The 20,268-nt window shown below is 42.4% G+C and overlaps 1 long non-coding RNA gene across 7 annotated transcripts in view; it reads left to right on the forward strand.

The window, feature by feature from the left end:
• LOC140455437 (uncharacterized) overlaps positions 1-20,268 on the forward strand; it is a 67,750-nt gene that overhangs the window by 41,091 nt on the left and 6,391 nt on the right. For 4 of the 7 annotated variants that reach the window (XR_011952843.1, XR_011952838.1, XR_011952844.1 and 1 more), the window contains one exon: positions 11,710-13,713. The exons of 1 other annotated variant lie outside the window; for it this stretch is intronic. This is a non-coding gene — a long non-coding RNA (uncharacterized lncRNA). Of the gene's footprint in view, positions 1-1,029; positions 1,177-11,709; positions 13,714-20,268 lie in introns of those variants that run through there. 2 more of the 7 variants (XR_011952840.1, XR_011952839.1) reach the window with 2 other exon arrangements.

Raw genomic sequence — 20,268 nt, forward strand, 5'->3', positions numbered from 1 at the left:
TTGAAGATCCCAGGTGTTCAAATGCAATTCAAGCCATAGGCTAGCAACCTGTAAGTAAGCACAAAGTGAATGGTTTAAAAAAAAGCTAAGAACTTTAACATGTACCAAAACCATCACTGTTTAAAAAAAACTCAGCAAGTCTGACAGCATCTGTTGGCAAACCAGGTCACTAACTGAAATTTACCTCATTTAGCATTTCATTATTTCATGGAAACACTTAACCTTTTAAACTGGGAATAAAAAAAAAGACTTTTGGCAAACAGATTTCTTTGCCTGGTCTTAGTAACTGCTAGTCCTCATGTTTTATTAAGTTCAGACCTTATTTTCATCTCCGATATTATTATACATTACTGAATTGAATTGGCAGAAGGTTGGCACATATGATGCTGGGGACGTCAAAGGGAGACTTAGATGGATTGTACACTTGTCATCTTTCAATGAACGTGGTTACAAGAGCTTTAGCTCCCCTGTCAGTGTGGATGGAGATATTCATGGATCCTCCTCCTCCAGTGAGTTTGTTACATGGCCACCACCATTCATGACTGGATGTGCCAGGACTCAAAGAGTAGACCTGATCTCTTGGTTGTGAGATCACTTAGCTCTCTCTATCAAAGGCTACTGGAGCTGCTTCTCATGACAATTGCCTTATACTTTGTGCTGCTCTGGTGATATTGCCTCATACTCAACATTAAATGAGAGTTGGCCTAATGGCTTGCAGTATTGCTAATGGGAGATAACCTGTACTACAAGACTGTACATTGTTATTAAATGCAGTTCTGCTGCTGATGGTTCATTGCATCTTAAGGAAGCTCAGTCTTGATTTGCTCTGTTTGAAATCCCTCTCGTTCATGGTGTAGTGGCACACAATACAATGGAGGGTATACTTAAGAAGAAGCTGGGACTCGGTCTTCACAAGGTTTGTGTGATTGTCACTTCTACTAATCTGAGGCATCTGTTACAAGTAGATTGCTGAGGATAAGGTCAAGTGCATTTATTTCCTCGTGTTGATTCACTCACAATTTGATGCAGACCCTTTCAGACACGTCTGGCTCAGTGGCCATTCAAGTCCCCCACTCAGAGCACCTTCCACATTCTGATCATCCACATTGTATCCATAAAGTGGTGTTCAACATGGAGGAGAACTGATTCATCAGGCTTGAGGAGGAGCAGTATATTGTAAGCATACTTTAACAATCCCATTTCTGGGGTCTGTTGCTTTCTTTTTATCAGCCTGTACAAAATGCTATTTACATTATTAGAGCAGATGGGACTGAAGTCATAGATCAGCACAATACAGAATTGGCCCAACTTGCCAATTTTGATGCCATTCTGCACTAATTCCATTTTCCTCCACATGTTCTGGATCTCTCTATTCTCTGCCTGTTCATGTGCCTGTCTAAATGCTTCTTAAACTTGGCTAACATATCTGTTTCTACTACTTCACCTGGCGGCACGTTCCAGGCACCCATCACCGTCTGTGTAAAAAAAGTTTCTTTGCACGTCTCCTTTGAACTTTTCCCCTCTCACCTTAAAACTCAGCACCCCAGTATTTGACATTTCCACCCTGGAAGAAAGACACTGACTTTCCACCCTATTCATGCCCCTCATAATTTTCTGTACCTTTGTTAGGTCGCCCCACCACCTCTGGTGCTTTTGCAAAAATAGTCCAAGTTTATCTAAGTTTTCTCTATGACGAATACAGTCAAGACTAGAATGGTGCTGGAAAAGCACAGCAGGTCAGGCAACATCCGAGGAGCAGGAAATTGACGTTTTGGGTAAAGCCCTTCATCAGGGATTTTGCCTGAAACTTTGATTTTCCTGCTCCTCGGATGCTCCTCCAGCATCTGCAGCACCCACTTTCAACTATGGCTAATATAGTCCAATCCAGGCAACATCATTGTAAACCTATTTTTACCCTATTGAAAGCCTCCACATCTGTTTTATTCTGTGAACTTGAACCCAGGCTTCCTGGTCCAGAGGTAGGGGGCATTACAATTGCACCAAAAGAGAGTGTATGTTGATAATTCTTCTCTTGTTTTCCCATTTTATATCAAACATCTAAAAGTCATTTATTTTCCATCACTAATTCATCGCCACCACTCCAATCATTTGTGTTTCCAATTACTCAAAATATGTGCCAGAATGTCTGTTGTTCATGAACAAATTAAATCTGTTTTAGCTGTGACAGAGGAGGCTGGTCAGGCATACACAGGAATTAACATCTCTTGGTAAATATACACAGATAAACCACCTCCAGACTAGGGCATTCAGAGATTACACAGAGATTGGTTTACCCAGGGCCTAACATAAAACAGGAATATTCAGAACAGGCACAAATGGAGAGGGATACCTAGGGATTCTGGCTTTTAGATTTTAATTCAACAAAGCAGAAGTGTTAAGTACAGATCACTTACCATTTAAATAGGACAATACATTAAGAATTGTTTTGCTTTCACAAAAACTATTTGATCACTAATAACTAAAGCCACTTCTCAGACTACAAAATGGCTTGATCAAGTTCTATATGTGTAGAACCAACTTGTTTCATTGAAACCAACAACTTAAGGTGAAAGATTGCAACATCGTTTACATGAAAATATTAAGGGAAGTGCAAACACTTAGGGTGCAAGGAGTGAAGTACTGCTACTTCAGTATCACAAAATTGTTACATCACAGAAGGAAGCCGTTGAGTCTGTCATGTCAGCATGGGGCTTCAAAAGACCGTACCCTACTGCCCTTCCCCCGCCTTCGCTTTGTACTCTTGCTCAGTCTTCCTTGTCAGGTAGTAATCCAACTCCCACCTTAATTGGAGCTTCCACTACACACACAAGCAGTACACAGTAGAACTTAATCATTCTTTTTATAGGATTTTATGTTCTGAAAGAAAGACAAGATTCTTTAAAGACCACTGGTGGCCCAATCATGAGATATTCAGACAAAAATGAAGGGAGATGGAGTAACTCCAGAGAGGCAATTATCCCATCACAAAGTCCCTTTTTATATACATATGGAGAGTCCTTATCTTTGATCTCGCTCCCTCAGAGCCAGTTCTTAATGAACAGAATCTATGACACTTCAGTTTAGTTTTATTTTTTTTTAAAAATAAGATACACTGACTGGGTGGTTCCAGGCAGTTCAGGAGCTCCTCCCCTCCCCTCATATGTCTCAATGCTTCATGTGTCTCAAAGCTTTTTTCTAAAATGTTGCAGATATCTGCCTCCTCCTTAAATATTTTCTGTGATCTAGCCTCTACAACTCTCAGACATTCACCATCCTCTGGCAGAAGGGAAATTCCTCTGCATCTCACCTTTAAATGAGTTACCCCTTATTCCGAAACCATGTTCCACAGCTCGAGATTCCGTCGCAAGTGGTGACATCTTCTCAACAACATCTTCTTGAAATAACTCCACAGAGGCTGATATCCCATCACCAAGTCCCCCATTATTTACACATGGAGAGTCCTTGATACCGATGCAGCTCCCTCAGAACCAACTCTCAGAGTGAACAGGATGTCTGATACACCTTATTTTTGCTTATTTTTTCCCCAGCAGCCATGTATGTATGTGCAGGTATGAGACACAGTGAAAGACACAAGGTATACAAATCTTTATTCAATTTTCTTCACCAGGAAAAAAAGAAACACTTGAGTGGCCAGTGACAAACAGTGCCCTTCACCTCCAAGGGCAATGCTACGTGATCAAACAGTGAAGGGGAGGGCAGGGATTAAATCAAAAGAGAATTGAAGGGGGAAATAATGCACTCCACTTCCTGCAGTGCCCACCTCTCCCTGAACAGCTCAAGGGTGTTGGTGGACACCGCATGCTCCCTCTCCAGGGACACCCGGGCTCGAACATAACCGCAGAAGAAGGGCAGGCAGTCGGCCCTGATGACCCCCTCTACGGCCTGCTTCCTGGACCAGTAATGGCCAGGTCCAGAAGCAGACCCAAAAGGAGGTCCTCAGACCTGCCCTCCCCACTCTGTACCGGGTGCCTGATGATCAGGAGTGTGGGACTGAAGTGCAACCAAAAACATAGGAAGAGGTTTTTTAGAAAATTGAAATGGGGGTGCAAGTGCCCACACCCAATATATACATGGTCCGTTGACTCCACAGCGCCACAGAACAAGCAGTTGGGCTGGGATTTCGTGAACCACCGCAATCTGAGGTTGCAGGGGACCGCTGCATTCAGCACCCTCCACCCCAAATCCCCGAGAGAAAGGGGGAGGACTCCCATGTAGAGAGCCCTTCACTAGGGATCCCCACCACCTGGTGGCAAATGGGCATGCCAAGGTGTGTCCGGGCAGTGGATGAGGGAGAAGAGGTGGATGGTATGCATCAGCAGTCGATACAAGGCCCGTCTTTTTATGTCCTTAAAGGGGACGAAACCAAAATACACTCCAAAGTTATTTCCTTTCTTTTCATTTCCCCTACACTACCGCCTAACTGCGGTAGTGTTTATTTTTCCCCCGCACCCACGTTGTTTGTGTGCAGGTGTGAGACACAGTGAAAGACGCAAGGTGCATGAATCTTTATTCAGTTTGCACCACCAGGAAGAAAAGAAACACCCAAGTGGCCAGTGACAAGCAGTGCCCTTCACATCAAAGGGCAATGCTGCATGATCAAACAGTGAAGGGGAGGGCAGGGATTTAATAAAAATAGAGTTGGAGGGGGAAATAATGTACTCCATTCCCTGCGGTGCCCACCTCTCCCTGAACAACTCCAGGGTGTTGGTGGACACCGTGTGCTCCTTCTCCAGAAACACCCGGGCTCTAATGTAACCGTGGAAAAGGGGAAGACAGTCAGCCCTAATGACCCCTTCCATGGCCTGCTGCCTGGACCTGTTTATGGCCAGTTTGGCCAGCCCTAGGCGCAGACCCAAGAGGAGGTCTTCAGACATCCCCTCCCCCTTCCGTACCGGGTGTCCGAAAATCAGGAGCATGGGACTGAAGTGCAACCAGAAACAGAGAAGGAGGTTTTTGAGGAAATCAAAAAGTGAATGCAAACGCCCACCCCCAATATATACATGGTCCCTTTTTGAGTCTGAGGACACTGGCCAGTTCTTTTTTTGTAGTTTCTCCTGGAATGTTTTGGCACTGGGCCAGCTTCCTACAACTCTGCCTCTGATACAGATGGTATGTAATACGCATTAACTCACTTCTTGTGGCTGGACAGTCTTGGAAGAAATTCATTCCCTGATTCAGGAGGCAAAGGTATCAAGGAGATGGCACCTACTATGTACATCTCAGATAGCGAGATATCTTCAATGCCTAAAGGAGACGAAAAACCTACAGATTTGGAATCAGCCAATAAAGCAATGGGGGAGCCAGCTAAGTACTGCTCCTGTGCCATTTGCAAGATTGCAGCTTTCCTATAGGTCATGTACCTGCACATGAAAACATTTCTGCACCTGGCCTCACATCAGCTATGCCTCTTACCCATACAGGGCAATCCCTGTGGTTCCTCCAAGAAACTTTGTCCCTTGAAATAAACTGCCTCTCTTGCTTACTGGAGTCTTGTGCCTAGCATTGGAGTTCCTGATGCCACTTCATCTGGCACCCAACCCCCACAAGATCCGAGGATATCATATTTAACCTGGTGCAGAGTCTTCTCCAAATTTGCAAATCTGCTGGAGCTATCACTGTCGTTGCATTAGGGCAGTCCTACAACCAAATAGGAACCACGGCAGTTTCACATCTAGTGAGGCTGTAGGCTGTTTCTTTAAGTCTGCCTCAGAATTTAGACTGCTCTTTCTGTCAGACCAATGGATTATGGATGGTATGGAGCTGTCCTTAGATGGCACATACCATTCAACTATGTGAAATGCTCAAATTCCCTGCTAGTAAACAATGGCCCATTATCTATGACCAATACTTCTGGGAGTCCATAAATTGCAAAAGATGTGTGCAGTTTTTCTTTCATTGTTCACGTGTTTGATTAATGAACTCTATGCACTTCTAAACACCTTAAGCGGGTATCCACAATGACTAAAAACATTGACCCGAGAAAGGACCTGCATAGTCGATGAGTAACCGAGTCAAGGGTTTATCCGGCCATTCCCATGAATGTGGGGGAGCTGCTGGTGGTAATTATTGTCCTTGTTGGTACTATTTCACCAACACAGGTACGTCTGCATCCAATCCTAGCCACGAGACCTAAAGTCTCGCCAACATTTTTATATTGTTTACTCCTGGATAATGTCACAGAGTTCAGCCAGAATCTGGTGGTGACTTTTGCTCAAGACAATCACACTTGCTTCCCATAATAACATGCCATCCTCGACTGAGATTTGGTCTCTCTGAGTTCAAAGAGGTTTCAATTCTAGTTATGATTTCACTCATCACTACCAGCTACTTCACTTGTGCTAGCACCGCATCTTTCTATGTCCAAATTCTCATATTGTGAGCACTCTGGAAGTGCGTCCAGAAAGTTTAAAAACATTGTGGATTCTTCCAGCAGCGGTATCACCGGTAGCATATCTGTCGTGGGAAATGACTCAATGAATCTCCATTTGCTAGTTGGCCTGGATGGTGTTCCAACTTATACATATTTAGTATTAGGTCCACCACTGAATTCAGCCTGAAGTTATGGGTGCTACTGCCTTGTCCTCTAAGAAGACCTAGCAAGGGTTTGTGGTCTGTCATTATTACAAATGTACATCCATAAAGGTATTAGTAGAACTTACTGATTCCAAGTATGACCGCCAAGCCTTCCTTCTCTATCTGGGCAAATTTACATTCTGCACCTATCTGATGCTATATGGGGAGGCATCACATGTCAATACCAAGATCTGGAGTCGAAAAGGATGCCTGGAAAAGCACAGCAGGTCAGGGAGCATCTGAGGAGCAGAAGAGTTGATGTTTTGAACATTAGCCCTTCATCAGGAATGTTATCTAGCTTTAGATCTCGCTTGGGATCACAATATGCCAACATCTTAGAGGATGATAGCTGTTTCTTCACTTCCCTGAAAGCTATGGCTTGGCAATTTTAAAAAGGCTGACCCTTTTTAAAAGTCAAAGCAATTATGTTACAATTAATACTCATGGAGGCAAGGTTATGCATGAAGTTTCCATAATAATTCATCAACTCAAATAAAGACTTAAGATCTGGTACTGAGATGAGATCTCGGGCACGTTCAATCACCTTCATTTTTATTTTCCATTGGATATTATATGGTCTTATTGACTGTTGTCCAAGTTGGTCATTTGGGGTGCCAGGAACACACATTTTTCCCTTTTAAGGCTTATACCCACCTCAGAGAAGGACTACATCCAATTTTGCTACAAGTTCTCCTTATTAATTCTGTTATTAGCATGTCATTTAGATAAATAGTGACCTAGGGTAGATTATATAAAATATTCTTCATCATTCACTGAAAAATAGCATAGGCTGATCATATCCCAAAATGCAGTCCCGTAAAATGGTACAAATGCTTATGAGTATTAATTGTAACATAATAGGGGGAATCCTTATCTAACCACAATTGCAAGCAAGCATGGCTCATGTGTGGCTTCATGGAGGACAGACCCTACCCCTGCGTACACACCCCCCAATCAGCTTTGCGACAGATTCATTGTTTATCCAGCTTCAATAATCAATTTACCATGCATTCAAAATCCCTACAACCAATCACAACCAATATGACCAGTGCTACCTATTCCACCAACTGGATTCGTTTGATGATTCCATCGCTTTCCCACCTTCTGTTTGTTGCCTATGCTTCCGTCCTTCAGGCAAATGGCGTGGGCAGGCCTTGCAGAATCATGGAATTGCTTTCTAGTCAACATGCAAGGTGGCCTTGGCTCCTTTGATAGCCTCCAGACCTTCCTGAAAAACTTCGAGATATTTAATTAGGACTTCACTCAGGCAGCCATTGTATAATCGAAAATGTTGATGCAATCACACTTAATCTTTTTCAACCAATGCCACCCCATTAAGCTTGGACCTGAGCATTTTACTACAATCAGTGTTAACTAAACTAGCTGCTTCTTCATACAAGACCAGACCAAAGTTGCACCCTTAATCTGAAAATGTTCCACTGTATAGCTGATGTTTTGCATAAACTTAAGGTTTAGAGGCCAGAATGAATTTTGTTCCAAACTAGTTCTGCGATCACTGAAATCGCTGTGCTGGAATCAACCTCCATTAGAATTGGGGAAGCATTTAACCAGATGTTTAATTAGTTCTGATTTGGATATTGCTAAGCAATGTAACTCATTCAAACCTGTTGTTAGTCAACTTTGCAGGATGTATAGTCTCCTGGATACCGCCCTCAGACTTCTCTTATTCAACTTAGGTTAAGTGGGACTCCTTTGCTGTCTCGAGTCCACAAGGCAGCAGCTTGCCAACCTGTATCCTGAAGAAAATTTTCAACGTTGGCCGAGGCTGGGCTTTGACTGGGGTTTTGCTGTGGGCTGACCTACAATCCCTCTGTTCAGGATGTGCCCTGTGTGAGGCCATGCAATTGCCCTTATAGAAGTGGTGTTCCTCATGAAAAATCGGACTGGCAAGGTGTCCGCTTCCATCAGCATACCCTGCAACTCATATGTTCCACTTGTTGCATTTTCCAAGATAAAGCCAGTTGTAATGTCTGTTTGTAGACCTTTTGGGCTTCAGCTAGTAGACATTTTTGCATGGTAACATCATTAGTCCCATATACTAAACAGTCTCTCAGCATCTCATTACAGATTAAAACAAAGTCACATGCCAGCTGCCTTTGAGTCATGTAGTTGTACAGCACAGACACAGACCCTTTGGTCCAATTGGTCCATGCTGACCAGATAAATTAATCCTAAATTAATCTAATCATATTGGCTAGCATTTAGAGTCATAGAGATGTACAGCAGGGAAACACACCCTTCGGTCCAACCCGTCCATGCCGACTAGATATCCCAACCCAATCTAGTCCCACCTGCCAACAACCGGCCCATATCCCTCCAAACCCTTCCTATTCATTTACCCATCCAAATACCTTTTAAATGTTGCAATTGTACCAGTCTCCACCACTTCCTCTGGCAGCTCATTCCATATATACGTACCACCCTCTGCATGAAAAAGTTGTCCCTTAGGTCTCTTTTATATCTTTCCCCTCTCACCGTAAACCTATGCCCTCTAGTTCTAGACTCCCCGACTGCAGGGAAAAGACTTTGTCTATTTATCCTATGCATGCCCCTCATAATTTTGTAAACCTCTATCAGGTCACCCCTCAGCCTCCGACACTCCAGGGAAAACAGCCCCAGCCTGTTCAATCTCTCCCTATAGCTCAAATCCTCCAACCTTTGCAACATCCTTGTAAATGTTTTCTGAACCCTTTCAATTTTCACAACATCTTTCCGATACAAGGAGACCAGAATTGCACGCAATATGCCAACAGTGGTCTAACCAATGTCCTGTACAGCTGCAACATGACCTCCAACTCCTGTAATTAATGCTCTAACCGATAAAGGATAACATACCAAATGCCTTCTTCACGATCCTATCTACCTGTGACTCCACTTTCAAGGAGCTCTGAACCTGCACTCCAAGGTCTCTTTGTTCAGCAACACTCCTTAGGACCTTACCATTAAGTGTATAAGTCCTGCTAAGATTTGCTTTCCCAAAATGCAGCACCTCACATTTATATGAATTAAACTCCATCTGCCACTTCTCAGCCCATTGGCCCATCTGATCAAGGTCCTGTTGTAATCTGAAGTAACCTTCGCTGTCCATTTGGTCCACTTCCCTCTAAACCATTCCGATTCATGTACCCATCCAGATGCCTTTTAAATGTTGTGATGGTACTCGCCTTGACCCTTTCCTCTAACAGCTCATTCTGTATGCATACCATTCTCTGCGTGAAAATGTTGCCCCTGTATTCCATTTTAAGTCCGGAATTGAATACAGCATTCCAAAAGTGCCCGAAGCAATTAGTGATTTTTGAGAAGATTTGTACAAACAGATAGACAACTAGCCATTCGGATACATGAACACCAATTAGCTACAAAAAGACCTGCCATCACTAGCATCCTTCCATATAGATGAAGAAAGACACCACTTTCACTGGGACAACACATCAATCCAAGGACAAGCTAAACAGAGACATACATGAGAATTCCTGGAATCATGGTATTCTAATCAGAACTCGATCAATAAACACATCGATTTGGACCCCATCTGCCATCCTCTGAAAAAAGATTTGGAAATGATATCACACATCCTAAGACACATAAATAGAAATGTGCTGGGCATACCACCAGTACTTCACCGGAGGCTCACTGATGATGTTACCTAATATGGTGATGAAATGTCTGAAAATAAACCTTCTAACATGTGAGCAAACTTGTAACTTGCCCTAAGCAATGTCCTGGACAGCTGTAACATGGCATCTGAACCTCTACACTGTCCAATAAAGGCAAACGTACCAAAAGCCTTCTTCACCTCCCTCCCCCCCCTTCCCCCCCCCCCCCCCCCCCCCCCCCCCCCCCCCCACTAACTACCTGCAACTCCACTTTCAAGGAACTATCAACCTGCACTACCACCTTTGCTTGTTTGGCAACAGGCCCAGGATCTCACCATTGAGTGTATAAGGCCTGCCTTGATTTACCTTACTAAAATGCATCAACCTACATTTACCTATATTAATTTCTATTTGCCACTCTTCAGCCTATCAGATAAAGGTCCTATTGTACACTGAGATAACCTTCTTCACTATTCACAACACAACTAATTTTGATGTCATCTGCAAAATTACTAACCGTTCCTTCTATAATCACATTTAAATTAATTGTACAAATGCCAAAAATCTGTGGACCCAGCACTGATCCTTGTGGCGTACTGCGGTTCATAAGGCTTCCATTCCAAAAACAACCATCTATCAACAGCTTCTATACCCTACCTTCAACCTTATGTTGTATCCAAATGGCTAGGTCTTCCTGAATTCCATGTGATCTAACCTTGCTAACCAGTCTCCCCTGTGGAACCTTGTGGAACACCTTGTTGAAGTTCCATACAAAGTCCACCACTCTGCCTTCATCAAACGTCTTTGTCACTTCAAAAAAAAACTCAGTTACATTAGTGAGACACGATTTCCCAAGCACAAAGCCATATTGACTCTCCCTAATCAGTCCTTGACTTTCCATGTAAATGCTGTCCCTCAGAATCCCCTCCAACAACTTACCCACCACTGTCATCAGGCTCAGTGGTCTATAGTTCCTCAGCTTTTCATTACCTTTCTTAAATAATGGAATCACATTAGCCAGTCTTCTGGCTCCACAGCCGAGGTTATCAATGATATAAATATCTCAGCAAGGGGCCAACAACCACTTTCTGAGCTTCCCACAAAGTTCAGGGATGCGCCTCATCATTCCCAAGGCTTATATACTTTTATGTATTTTAAGACATCCAGCTCACCTCCTCTGTAATTTAGACTCTTTTCAAGATATTACTATTTCTCCATGTTCTCTAGCTTCCATCTTCGTCTCCACAGTAAACACTGATGCGAAATACTCACTTAGTATCTGACCCATTTCCCATGTTTCCAATAACACTTGGTGATCTTTATGTGGCACTATTCTGTCCCTAGGTCTCACGAACTCCAACCCGATGGTGAAATGTCTGATGGATTGGGCAATGTCCCTGACATTAATATGACTCTCTATTTAAGATTATTTGCTGAACACCAACTTTTGTTTTTCTATTCTGTTTTTCTCTTTTATTTTACTTGCCTCATGTTGAAGAGCACGGTTGGCAGTGATGAGTGAGCTCAGCGTGGACTCGAGTAGGCCCAGCTCATGGCAGCAACGTCGGAACCAAGTTTGCGTTCCCAGCAGCTAGCGAGATGTTCCAAGTGCCAACGCATGGCTACAGCTGCAGAGGCGAGGTTTTAGTACAATACGAGACTCAGTGGCATTGGCAGCAGCTGCATTGCGAGGTGGGCACAATGCAGCCTCATGGCAGTAGCGGAGTTGAGTTTGGGCTGGTATGGTACCTGCCAGCATCAGTGACATTTGCATTGGCGAGGTCCTGCGAGGATTCAGAGTGGCAAGGATGTCAATGGAGGTGAGGTGGCACCAAAAAATGACAACTTTCATTCCAACAGTGGTGGCAGAGTAAATGGGACTCATGCCTGACCACAATGGCATAGCACTTAACAAGAAGCACTGCAAATTTGAACACTTTTCCTTTATTTCTTTCCTTTTCTGCCTTTAAGTAAGTTCTATGTTTTGGTTTATTTTTCTGTGTTTTAAGATGGCATCGGGAAATTATAGAATTCCTACAGTGTGGAAACAGGCTCTTCAGCCCAACAAGTCCACACTGACCCTCTGAATAATATCCCCACCCAAACCTGTTCCCCTTCCTTATTACTCTACATTTAACCCTGACTGATGCACCTAACCTAGGTCCCTGAACACTATGGGCACTTTAACATGGCCAATTCACCTAACCTGCGCACCTTCAGACTGTGGGAGGAAACCAGGGCATCTGGAGGAAACCCACAGAGACATGGGAAAATGTACCACTCTACACAGACAGTCACCTGAAGCTGGAACTGAACCCAGGTCCCTTGCGCTGTGAGGCATCAGTGCTGACCACTGAGCTACCATTCCATCTGGCTGTGGCACAATCCTACATTTTCCATTGTAGGATTTCGAACAGAATATAGTGGCAATAAATAAATTAAATGTATGGATGATTGTAAGAGTTTTGAAAAGAGCTGGCAAGATTTTTACTGCATTGTCCAGTGGTTTCTAATAACAAAACATAAGCTTGGTGTACCAGCAGGCCTTCCCAGCAGCGATAGATTGTGTTGTCCTCCGGCAAGCGTCTTGGTTATACCAGATCAAACAGTCTCTCAGGAAGCATCATTGAGTGCCTAATGATGGGCTTTTCCTCAATGTGGCTTGGATTCAGGGAGAGGCAAATCAGCAGGACTTCAAATGGACCATTTCAACTTAAACAGCATTTTTGGATCTTTGGTGAAGTGCCAAACTATATTGGACTAGATTAGTTTCCTCTGTGTTGCATCATCCCAAGATGGCAGCAGTTTGAAGTTGAATCTTATTTTATCAACTGTCCTCAGGTCCAGTGAGTCTGCAAACCAGACACAGAGCCTAGTCACATGATCCTGTGACTCATCAACTGGGAGAGGCTCCAGCAAATTTTTATGAAATCATATCTGAGACTTATATCTGGCTTCTGCCTCCTTAGTGTATTTCTGCCCCTGGCTGCAGCCCATGAGTAAGATGGTGTGAGTGAGTAAGAGTGTTCACAAAAAGAAAAAAGGACAGAAATGACAAGATCATATAAAATGATGTTTCAAACTAATTAACTTATCACAAGTAAATTCAAGATAAGTTTAATCATGTACACAAAACTGTTGACATTGTGTTGTAACTATTATTTGTTTGACAGATTCTTGATATGAGCAATATGTTAGCAAGTCCAAAACGTAATGAAAACTTGAATCATTGTCATACTAACTGGATATGAAAAATATAGCTTGTTCACAGAGGACAGCTAGGATCAAGACTTACAGTGTTGGAAATGGGGAACAAAACTGGGAAACTTCAATCTGATGGGAGATTCCCTTTAGTTCACAATTTTGCTACGGTGACACAGTGTGCAGAGAATGCAAAGCATTTAACATTTGCAAACAGACTCAGCTTTTGGGATACTAAGTTGATAGAGCTTAATGTAATATATATACCCTTGTGCATAAACCATTATTATATTTACATGAATATTGGTTTCTAATATGCATTTACTATCTGTCTGTATCTGAGTTGGTCAGATATTGGCAATATAAAGGAGCTTCACTTCAAGAATTCATGTTATTTCTCTATTTTGTGAATCAAATTAGCAGGAACTACCATCTGTATTTTAGTTGTTCTATTCCTGTATAGACAGTAATGGAACAGTCTGGAGAGACCATTACTCTGTTTCTAATGAAAGATATTCCTGACCATGGAGTGTTTGATAGTACAGGGGGAACATTACTCTGTCTCTAATCTGGACTGGATGTGTTCTGAGATTGCATGATGGAACATTTTTGAAATAATTTAAAGCTCAGTTAACACTTTTGTGTGATAGACTGAAGTATATGGTCGAGCAACGTCGAGGTACCATTAGTGTGCTTATGGAATTATTGATAATGGTATGTTAATTGTATGGTTCAGATTATAGAAACATAAATTGGGAAATTGATTCATAACATACCTTGAGCGTACATAAACAGTGACCTTCTGCACCTTGTGTGTTGGTGAAAGAATGGACTTTTATAATGGTTCATGTTTGGAATTTGGTTTCCAGCTTCAACGCCAGCTGTCAGACATTTAACAACTGACAATCTTTGAATGGATGGTATCAAGGAATGTTTAGCCTGCAATCTAGTCTGCGTTGCACCAGGTTTTTAATGGCACGTGTAGTGGAAGCACTGTACAACATATAATCCTGCTAACTGCTTGGGATTACCTAAATGAACAGGGTTAATTGCAGTTTGCCACTGTACTTTCCATCGTCTATATTTTGCCACTACAGTAAGTGTTTCGTTGGGGCAGTCTAGAAGGAGTGTCTGAACTGTCAGTGTAGATAAAGCTTTACTGCCTGTAACCCAGTTTGTAACTTCCCTGGGACTATTTGATTAGATTAGATTAGATTAGATTAGATTAGATTAGATACAGTGTGGAAACAGGTCCTTCGGCCCAACAAGTCCACACTGACCCTCCAAAGAGCAACCCATCCAGACCCATTCCCCTACATTTACCCCTTCGCCTAACACTACAGGCAGTTTAGCATGGCCAATTCACCTAACTTGCACATTTTTGGACTGTTGTGGAGTGATCTTCATTGTTTAGTGATCCTGTGTGTTACTTGGCATGCAAATATATAAGTAAAACAATTTAAACAGCATCTAATCCATACTTTATCAAATTAGCAAATTTGTGAGTAGTCAGTATGAAAGTCACTATCAAGTCACTTGATAGAAGATACTGGGTATGTTGAATGTCACTTTGTAAAGGGAGCGCTACTATGTATTTAACTTGGGTGTTGTCCTTGCTTGGGACTGTTTGGGGCAGTACAGATAGAGTTTTACTCTTTATCTATGCTATTGGAACAAGATTATGCCATTCAGCCCGTTGAGCTTCCTCTGCGATTCACTTGGGTCATGACGGATCATCCATTTCAGTGCAGGAAAGTGACATTATTTCCATGTCCTTTTGTTGTCATTGTCATCCAGAAGAGTATTCATTCTGTCTTCAACATGCTCAATCTAACTCACACTGTGACTGCCCTAGAAGTACTTGAAGGGATTGTGTAGAGACAGTGTTACCCTCTATCTAAATGTGCTGAACATTTCCTTGGAGAATATGATCAGATTGTTCAGAATAAACATTGATTTTACTCCTTGTAATCTTAAAAGATCCAGAATTCTTTCAATGGAACATTTGAAAAGGATCTTTAATCTACTTTATCCTATCTATAAAGGTTGTTGCAGGCAGTATTTGAATCTGCATCTCCCATTTTATCTGGCCAAGAATTATGGGGCAATGTAGAGAGGGAGGTACTTGTATCTCATCCATGAGCTTGTTTGATGCGAAGTGTAAACAGTCAGAGTTGTTGACAACTGCTTAGAAGAGTTTCAGTTTTGCCTGGGCAAATATGAATTCAATTAAATAAAACCACTGTCAATTAAATAAAAATTGTCTTAATATGATCAGCGTTACTATCTTGTTTAACATCCTTCAGGGAAGTATCTTTGCCATACTTATCTGGTCTGGTTTAGCTATATCTCCAAATTAGGCTTGATGTTATTTGAAAAATGTACAAGAGGATGTCAAGAACAACACCCACCACACGAAGGGGTGCGGTGCCAATAAGGTGAAGCCCCATCATAAAACTCCAATTATGCTACACAGCATTCTAAAGGCAGAATTCACTGGTCCCTAAAGAGATCAGTTTGAAGATATTTATTTCTCTAATATTCTGTGAACAATCAGTTCAATTTCTCCAGCATTTAATTCAGGGACGGTCCAAAATCCTTGAGGGGACATTACATTTCATCTTCTGATGGATCAGGATCTGCTACGTTGATTTCTCTCAACTGCTTTATGTTCATTCATGTCTCAAAGATGATTCAAGTTCCTGGATGAAGTTTCACACAAATCTTTCAAGGTGGCGTGACAAGTTGTGAAATTTATTTTTACAAAAGAATAAAAGATTCTTGACTGAAGAAATAGTGTTATGAAGCACAAAAAAACTTCTTAAATCCAATGGTTGGAAAGAGACTTGAGAATGAGGTTCAGTTTGGAGTCTGGCTTTTCAAACCACTGTGTATGCTCATTGCAAAAGATTCTTATTCCTCTGCTCTTTGGCCAAGAGCAGGTAGGTTTATTTTAATTTATTTATCCAATTCCCTAAATTCCTTATTATTGATTTTATTTCTACCACTCTTTTAAACTATAGTTCTGATCAGAACTAATTGCATAAAAAAGGTTTTAGTAATCCTCATGTTTTTGTGTTAATCACTTGAAATCTATATTGTCTGGTTCCACATCCTTCTGTGAAAATAAATTATTCCTTTGCAATTTATCAGTCAAAACCCTTAAGAATATTGATTATTTCTATGAAATGTCCTCTCTACCATATCTGCTTTAGGAAAAACAATCCTAACCTCCTCATTTTCTCAGCATAACTGAAATGCCTCATCCATTTTAAAGTGTCTTACCGAAGAGTTGGATATGATACTTCACTATATTTCTTCTTCATTTTCCCAATTGGTTTGAGTGATGAGATGCACCTTCATGATGTCATTACTAATGTATCTGTCCCTCTTTGATAAGGGGATCAGATCATTTATTTTAGCTTCCCCTGTATGTGGAACCTCAAGGGTCTGGATGTCACCCACAAACCACTGACTATTGATAAATTGGTAGAGCAGGACACATATCTTGTGAATGTGCTTCATGTCTGCTGGTTCACAGCTTCCCAGCCTGACAGTTAATGTCGAAAAGTCATCTTCTTGCACAAAATGAGGAAGATATTTATTGCACTTGTAGTCGAAAATCTGTTGACCTTTTGGAGACTAGTTGACATTCCATTCAGTTTTCAGGTGGAAATATCTTGTAGATAAACGTTTACTAAGAACAATTTTATTCATTGTTTTATATCCCGAGATGTCCCAAAATTGGCTGAACCTTTCTGAAGTGTAATTCCTCATGGTAAAAGGATTGGCAGCAATATTGTTGCTTTGGCTAATGGTTTCCATTGACAAGACATGAGCTTGGTAGACCAGCAGGCTTTCCCAGCAGATGTAGGATGCAATGCCGCCAGGGAGGCTCCCCGGGCTTAACAGGTCAAACAGTTTCTCAGGAGGCATCATCGGATACCTAATATGGGCCAACATTTCCTCAGCATGGTTTGGATGCAGGGACAGCCAACTCACCAGGGCTTGAAAAAGGACCACTTCATCTTCAACCACCATGTCGGATCTTTGGAGCAGTGCAGAGAGTTGATATGGTTCTAACAATGTCCAGTCTGGTGACTTGATTACAGTGTTGGTATTCCAGGTTATAAACCTAAGGCATTCGTCTTCCAGTTGGCAAAGGCCAATTAGGTTGGCATATTTGTGCCAAGTAATGGCATGGTTATAAGTGCTTGGGGATGTCACATTAGCTTACATGATGCTCTGACTGCTTTCTCTCAGCTCCTGGACATTGTACTTCTCTGATAAAACATGAAGGGGTAGCACATTCTCAGTGTTGAGTGTGATTGTCCCACTGCAGAGGTAACTCACAAATTCTTCAAAGTGGGCAAGACAGTCTTCATCCTCAGTAAGGTGGACAACATGGTCTACAGAATCAGGCCAACGTTTACTGTCGAGCATGGATTTGAAGACATCACTGTGCACAGCCAAGACAAATCTATGAGCTTACAGGGCAAGTTTATGGTTCACCACCAAATTGATGTCACTGAGTTGATTATTGTTGAATAGTTTGGAGATGGTCTCCATCAGTTTACTCTGATGCTGCAGAGTCTCTGAGGGCCCTGTGGCATCCATCACCTGGCAGAAAAGGGAAATAGAACAGACTTAATAACACAAAGTGACCAGATGTCCCGTCTTCCCTGTCTGCCTTTGCTGTCACTGTCTTTGGCTTTGCCTCTTCTCTGTGACTGTTTTTGTCGCTGTCTTTCATTCTCTATATCTGTCTGTCTCTACCTGTGTTATCCCTCTGTCTGCTATCTTTTCTCTTTTTTGCTGACTTTCTCTGCTCCCGAGTCTGTTTCTTATACTTATTTGACTTTTCTTTCTGGGTTTCCCTCGGTCTTTTTGTCTCACGTTCCATCTTTGCTATTACATTTTGTTTTTTGCTGATGTGTCTATAGGGGAATCTTATAGGGGTTTGAGTGACAAGGGTTCTGGTGAGATATGTGGCAGAATTAGGCATGAAGTCTGACAAGGGCCAGCCCAACTCAAAATCATCTTCATTTTTATGTTTTTTGCAAGCAGTATGATGCTGCACATGTAACCTCTACTATAATTGATAAAGTTGTGTCCTGAATGGCTTCTTTACCAGCCAATTAGCCTGTTGTGCTACCTTCTGGAATCTGTTGTCAATATCCCAAAATCCCTCTGGTTTTCTGAGTTTCCTATTTTCCTGCCATTCCTTGAGTACTTCTTTGTGTTCTTACTTCTTCCAACGTCCATCACCTCACACTTTTCTAGGTTAAAGTCAATTTTCTACTTAGATGCCCATCTGACCAATCCATCTTTGTCTTCCTGTAACCTGTCTTTCTTTCTTACTATCACCACCTGGTCAATCTTTGTGTCTTTTGCAAACTTAATTACTATCCCCCTTCACATTCTTATCCATATCATTGATACAAAGCACAATCAATAAAGCACCTTGCACTACTTCCTGTAGTACATCACAAAACGTCAGCCTCCAATCACACAAACAGCCTTTGACTGCCACTCTGTCTCATACTGTGATGAATGTGATTGGATGTGTGCTGCCCCTTTAAGTGAGAGGGTCAGGTGGATCCAGAGATGCGCAGCAGGAGAGATAGTCTAAACCCTGATAGTGGAGCTGAAAGACCTATAATAACGTGTACCCTGTTCATCTACAAACCTGATCACCTCTTCAAAAATGCAATCAAATTTATGACCTCCTCTGACAGAGCCAATCTGACTATCCTTAAACAAACCTTGTCTGTCCTTCAGAATTTTCTTCAATAGATGATGTGAGACTCACTGGTCTGTATTCCCTTGTTTATCTTTTCCACCTTTCTTGAAAAGTCGAAACACATTCTCTGTGCTTGTGAATAAGGAAGGACAAATGTGTCATGAACTCTGGAGTTTTGGCTGGGAAAACCCTGGGGCAATTGTGTCGGGACAGGCCAGAGGCACGTTGATCCTCTTGGGCTTGATCTTCCAAGCAGGGATCAGGTGGCGGTTGAAGGTCTGTTCACATCTGCAGTGATTTGAATACAAAGTGAAGAGGGACCTGTGTGTTTCCACATTTGGCGGGTGCCTCATGACACCACCCTATCTCTTTGTGAAGTGGGTGAATGCAGATTGTAACCAGTGTTCCCCACCCCCTTTTGCCATGACTTGAGTCCTAGATATCAATGTGTGGGGCGGTGGAATGCAGACGGCTGCCCTTCGCAAACAGCTCCTGAGTATGCTGGGCCTAGCTCACCATGGCAGCCACCAATCCACCTGAGGTGGCAGCCAAATGGTCACAGGATTTACTGCATTTAATGCAGCTTCTGGGCAATGAGGAGTATTGCATCCCATGTGCCTGTCTTCCACTGCTGGTCGGCTTTGAGCATTTTGATGAAGTCCCTTATTGTCAATATCACAGGGTCTACTCCTGCTTGAGGCCGAGCAGGTGCCTCGTCTCCTTCAGTTCTCTGAGTGCCAGTGGCCTGGGCCATTTCTTACCTGGACTAGCTATGGAGCTGTTGTTGTGAGGTGCTCACCAAATTGGATACCCACACTCTCTGTACCTACAGCTCCTCTTGAGGTGTCAGCATCTTGACTAGATGGCGCTGCAGGAGGGGGCCATGCGATGCTTCCTCAGAAGCCTCTGTACACCCGTCCTCAGAGGTTGAGAGTGGCACTTTTGTGGGAACCAGGCATTTCTTAGCAGAGGTTAAGGACAGGCAAGCAGATTCTTCAAGAAAAAAAGGATTAAAAGCAAAATGCATAAGATGCTAGAAATCTGAAGCAATACAAAGAGTGCCAGAGAACCTCAGCAGGTCTGACAGCATCTATGGAGAGTGAACTCAGATTG

The sequence above is a fragment of the Chiloscyllium punctatum genome, chromosome 30, assembly GCF_047496795.1.
Source record: "Chiloscyllium punctatum isolate Juve2018m chromosome 30, sChiPun1.3, whole genome shotgun sequence".
Lineage (NCBI taxonomy): Eukaryota > Metazoa > Chordata > Chondrichthyes > Orectolobiformes > Hemiscylliidae > Chiloscyllium > Chiloscyllium punctatum.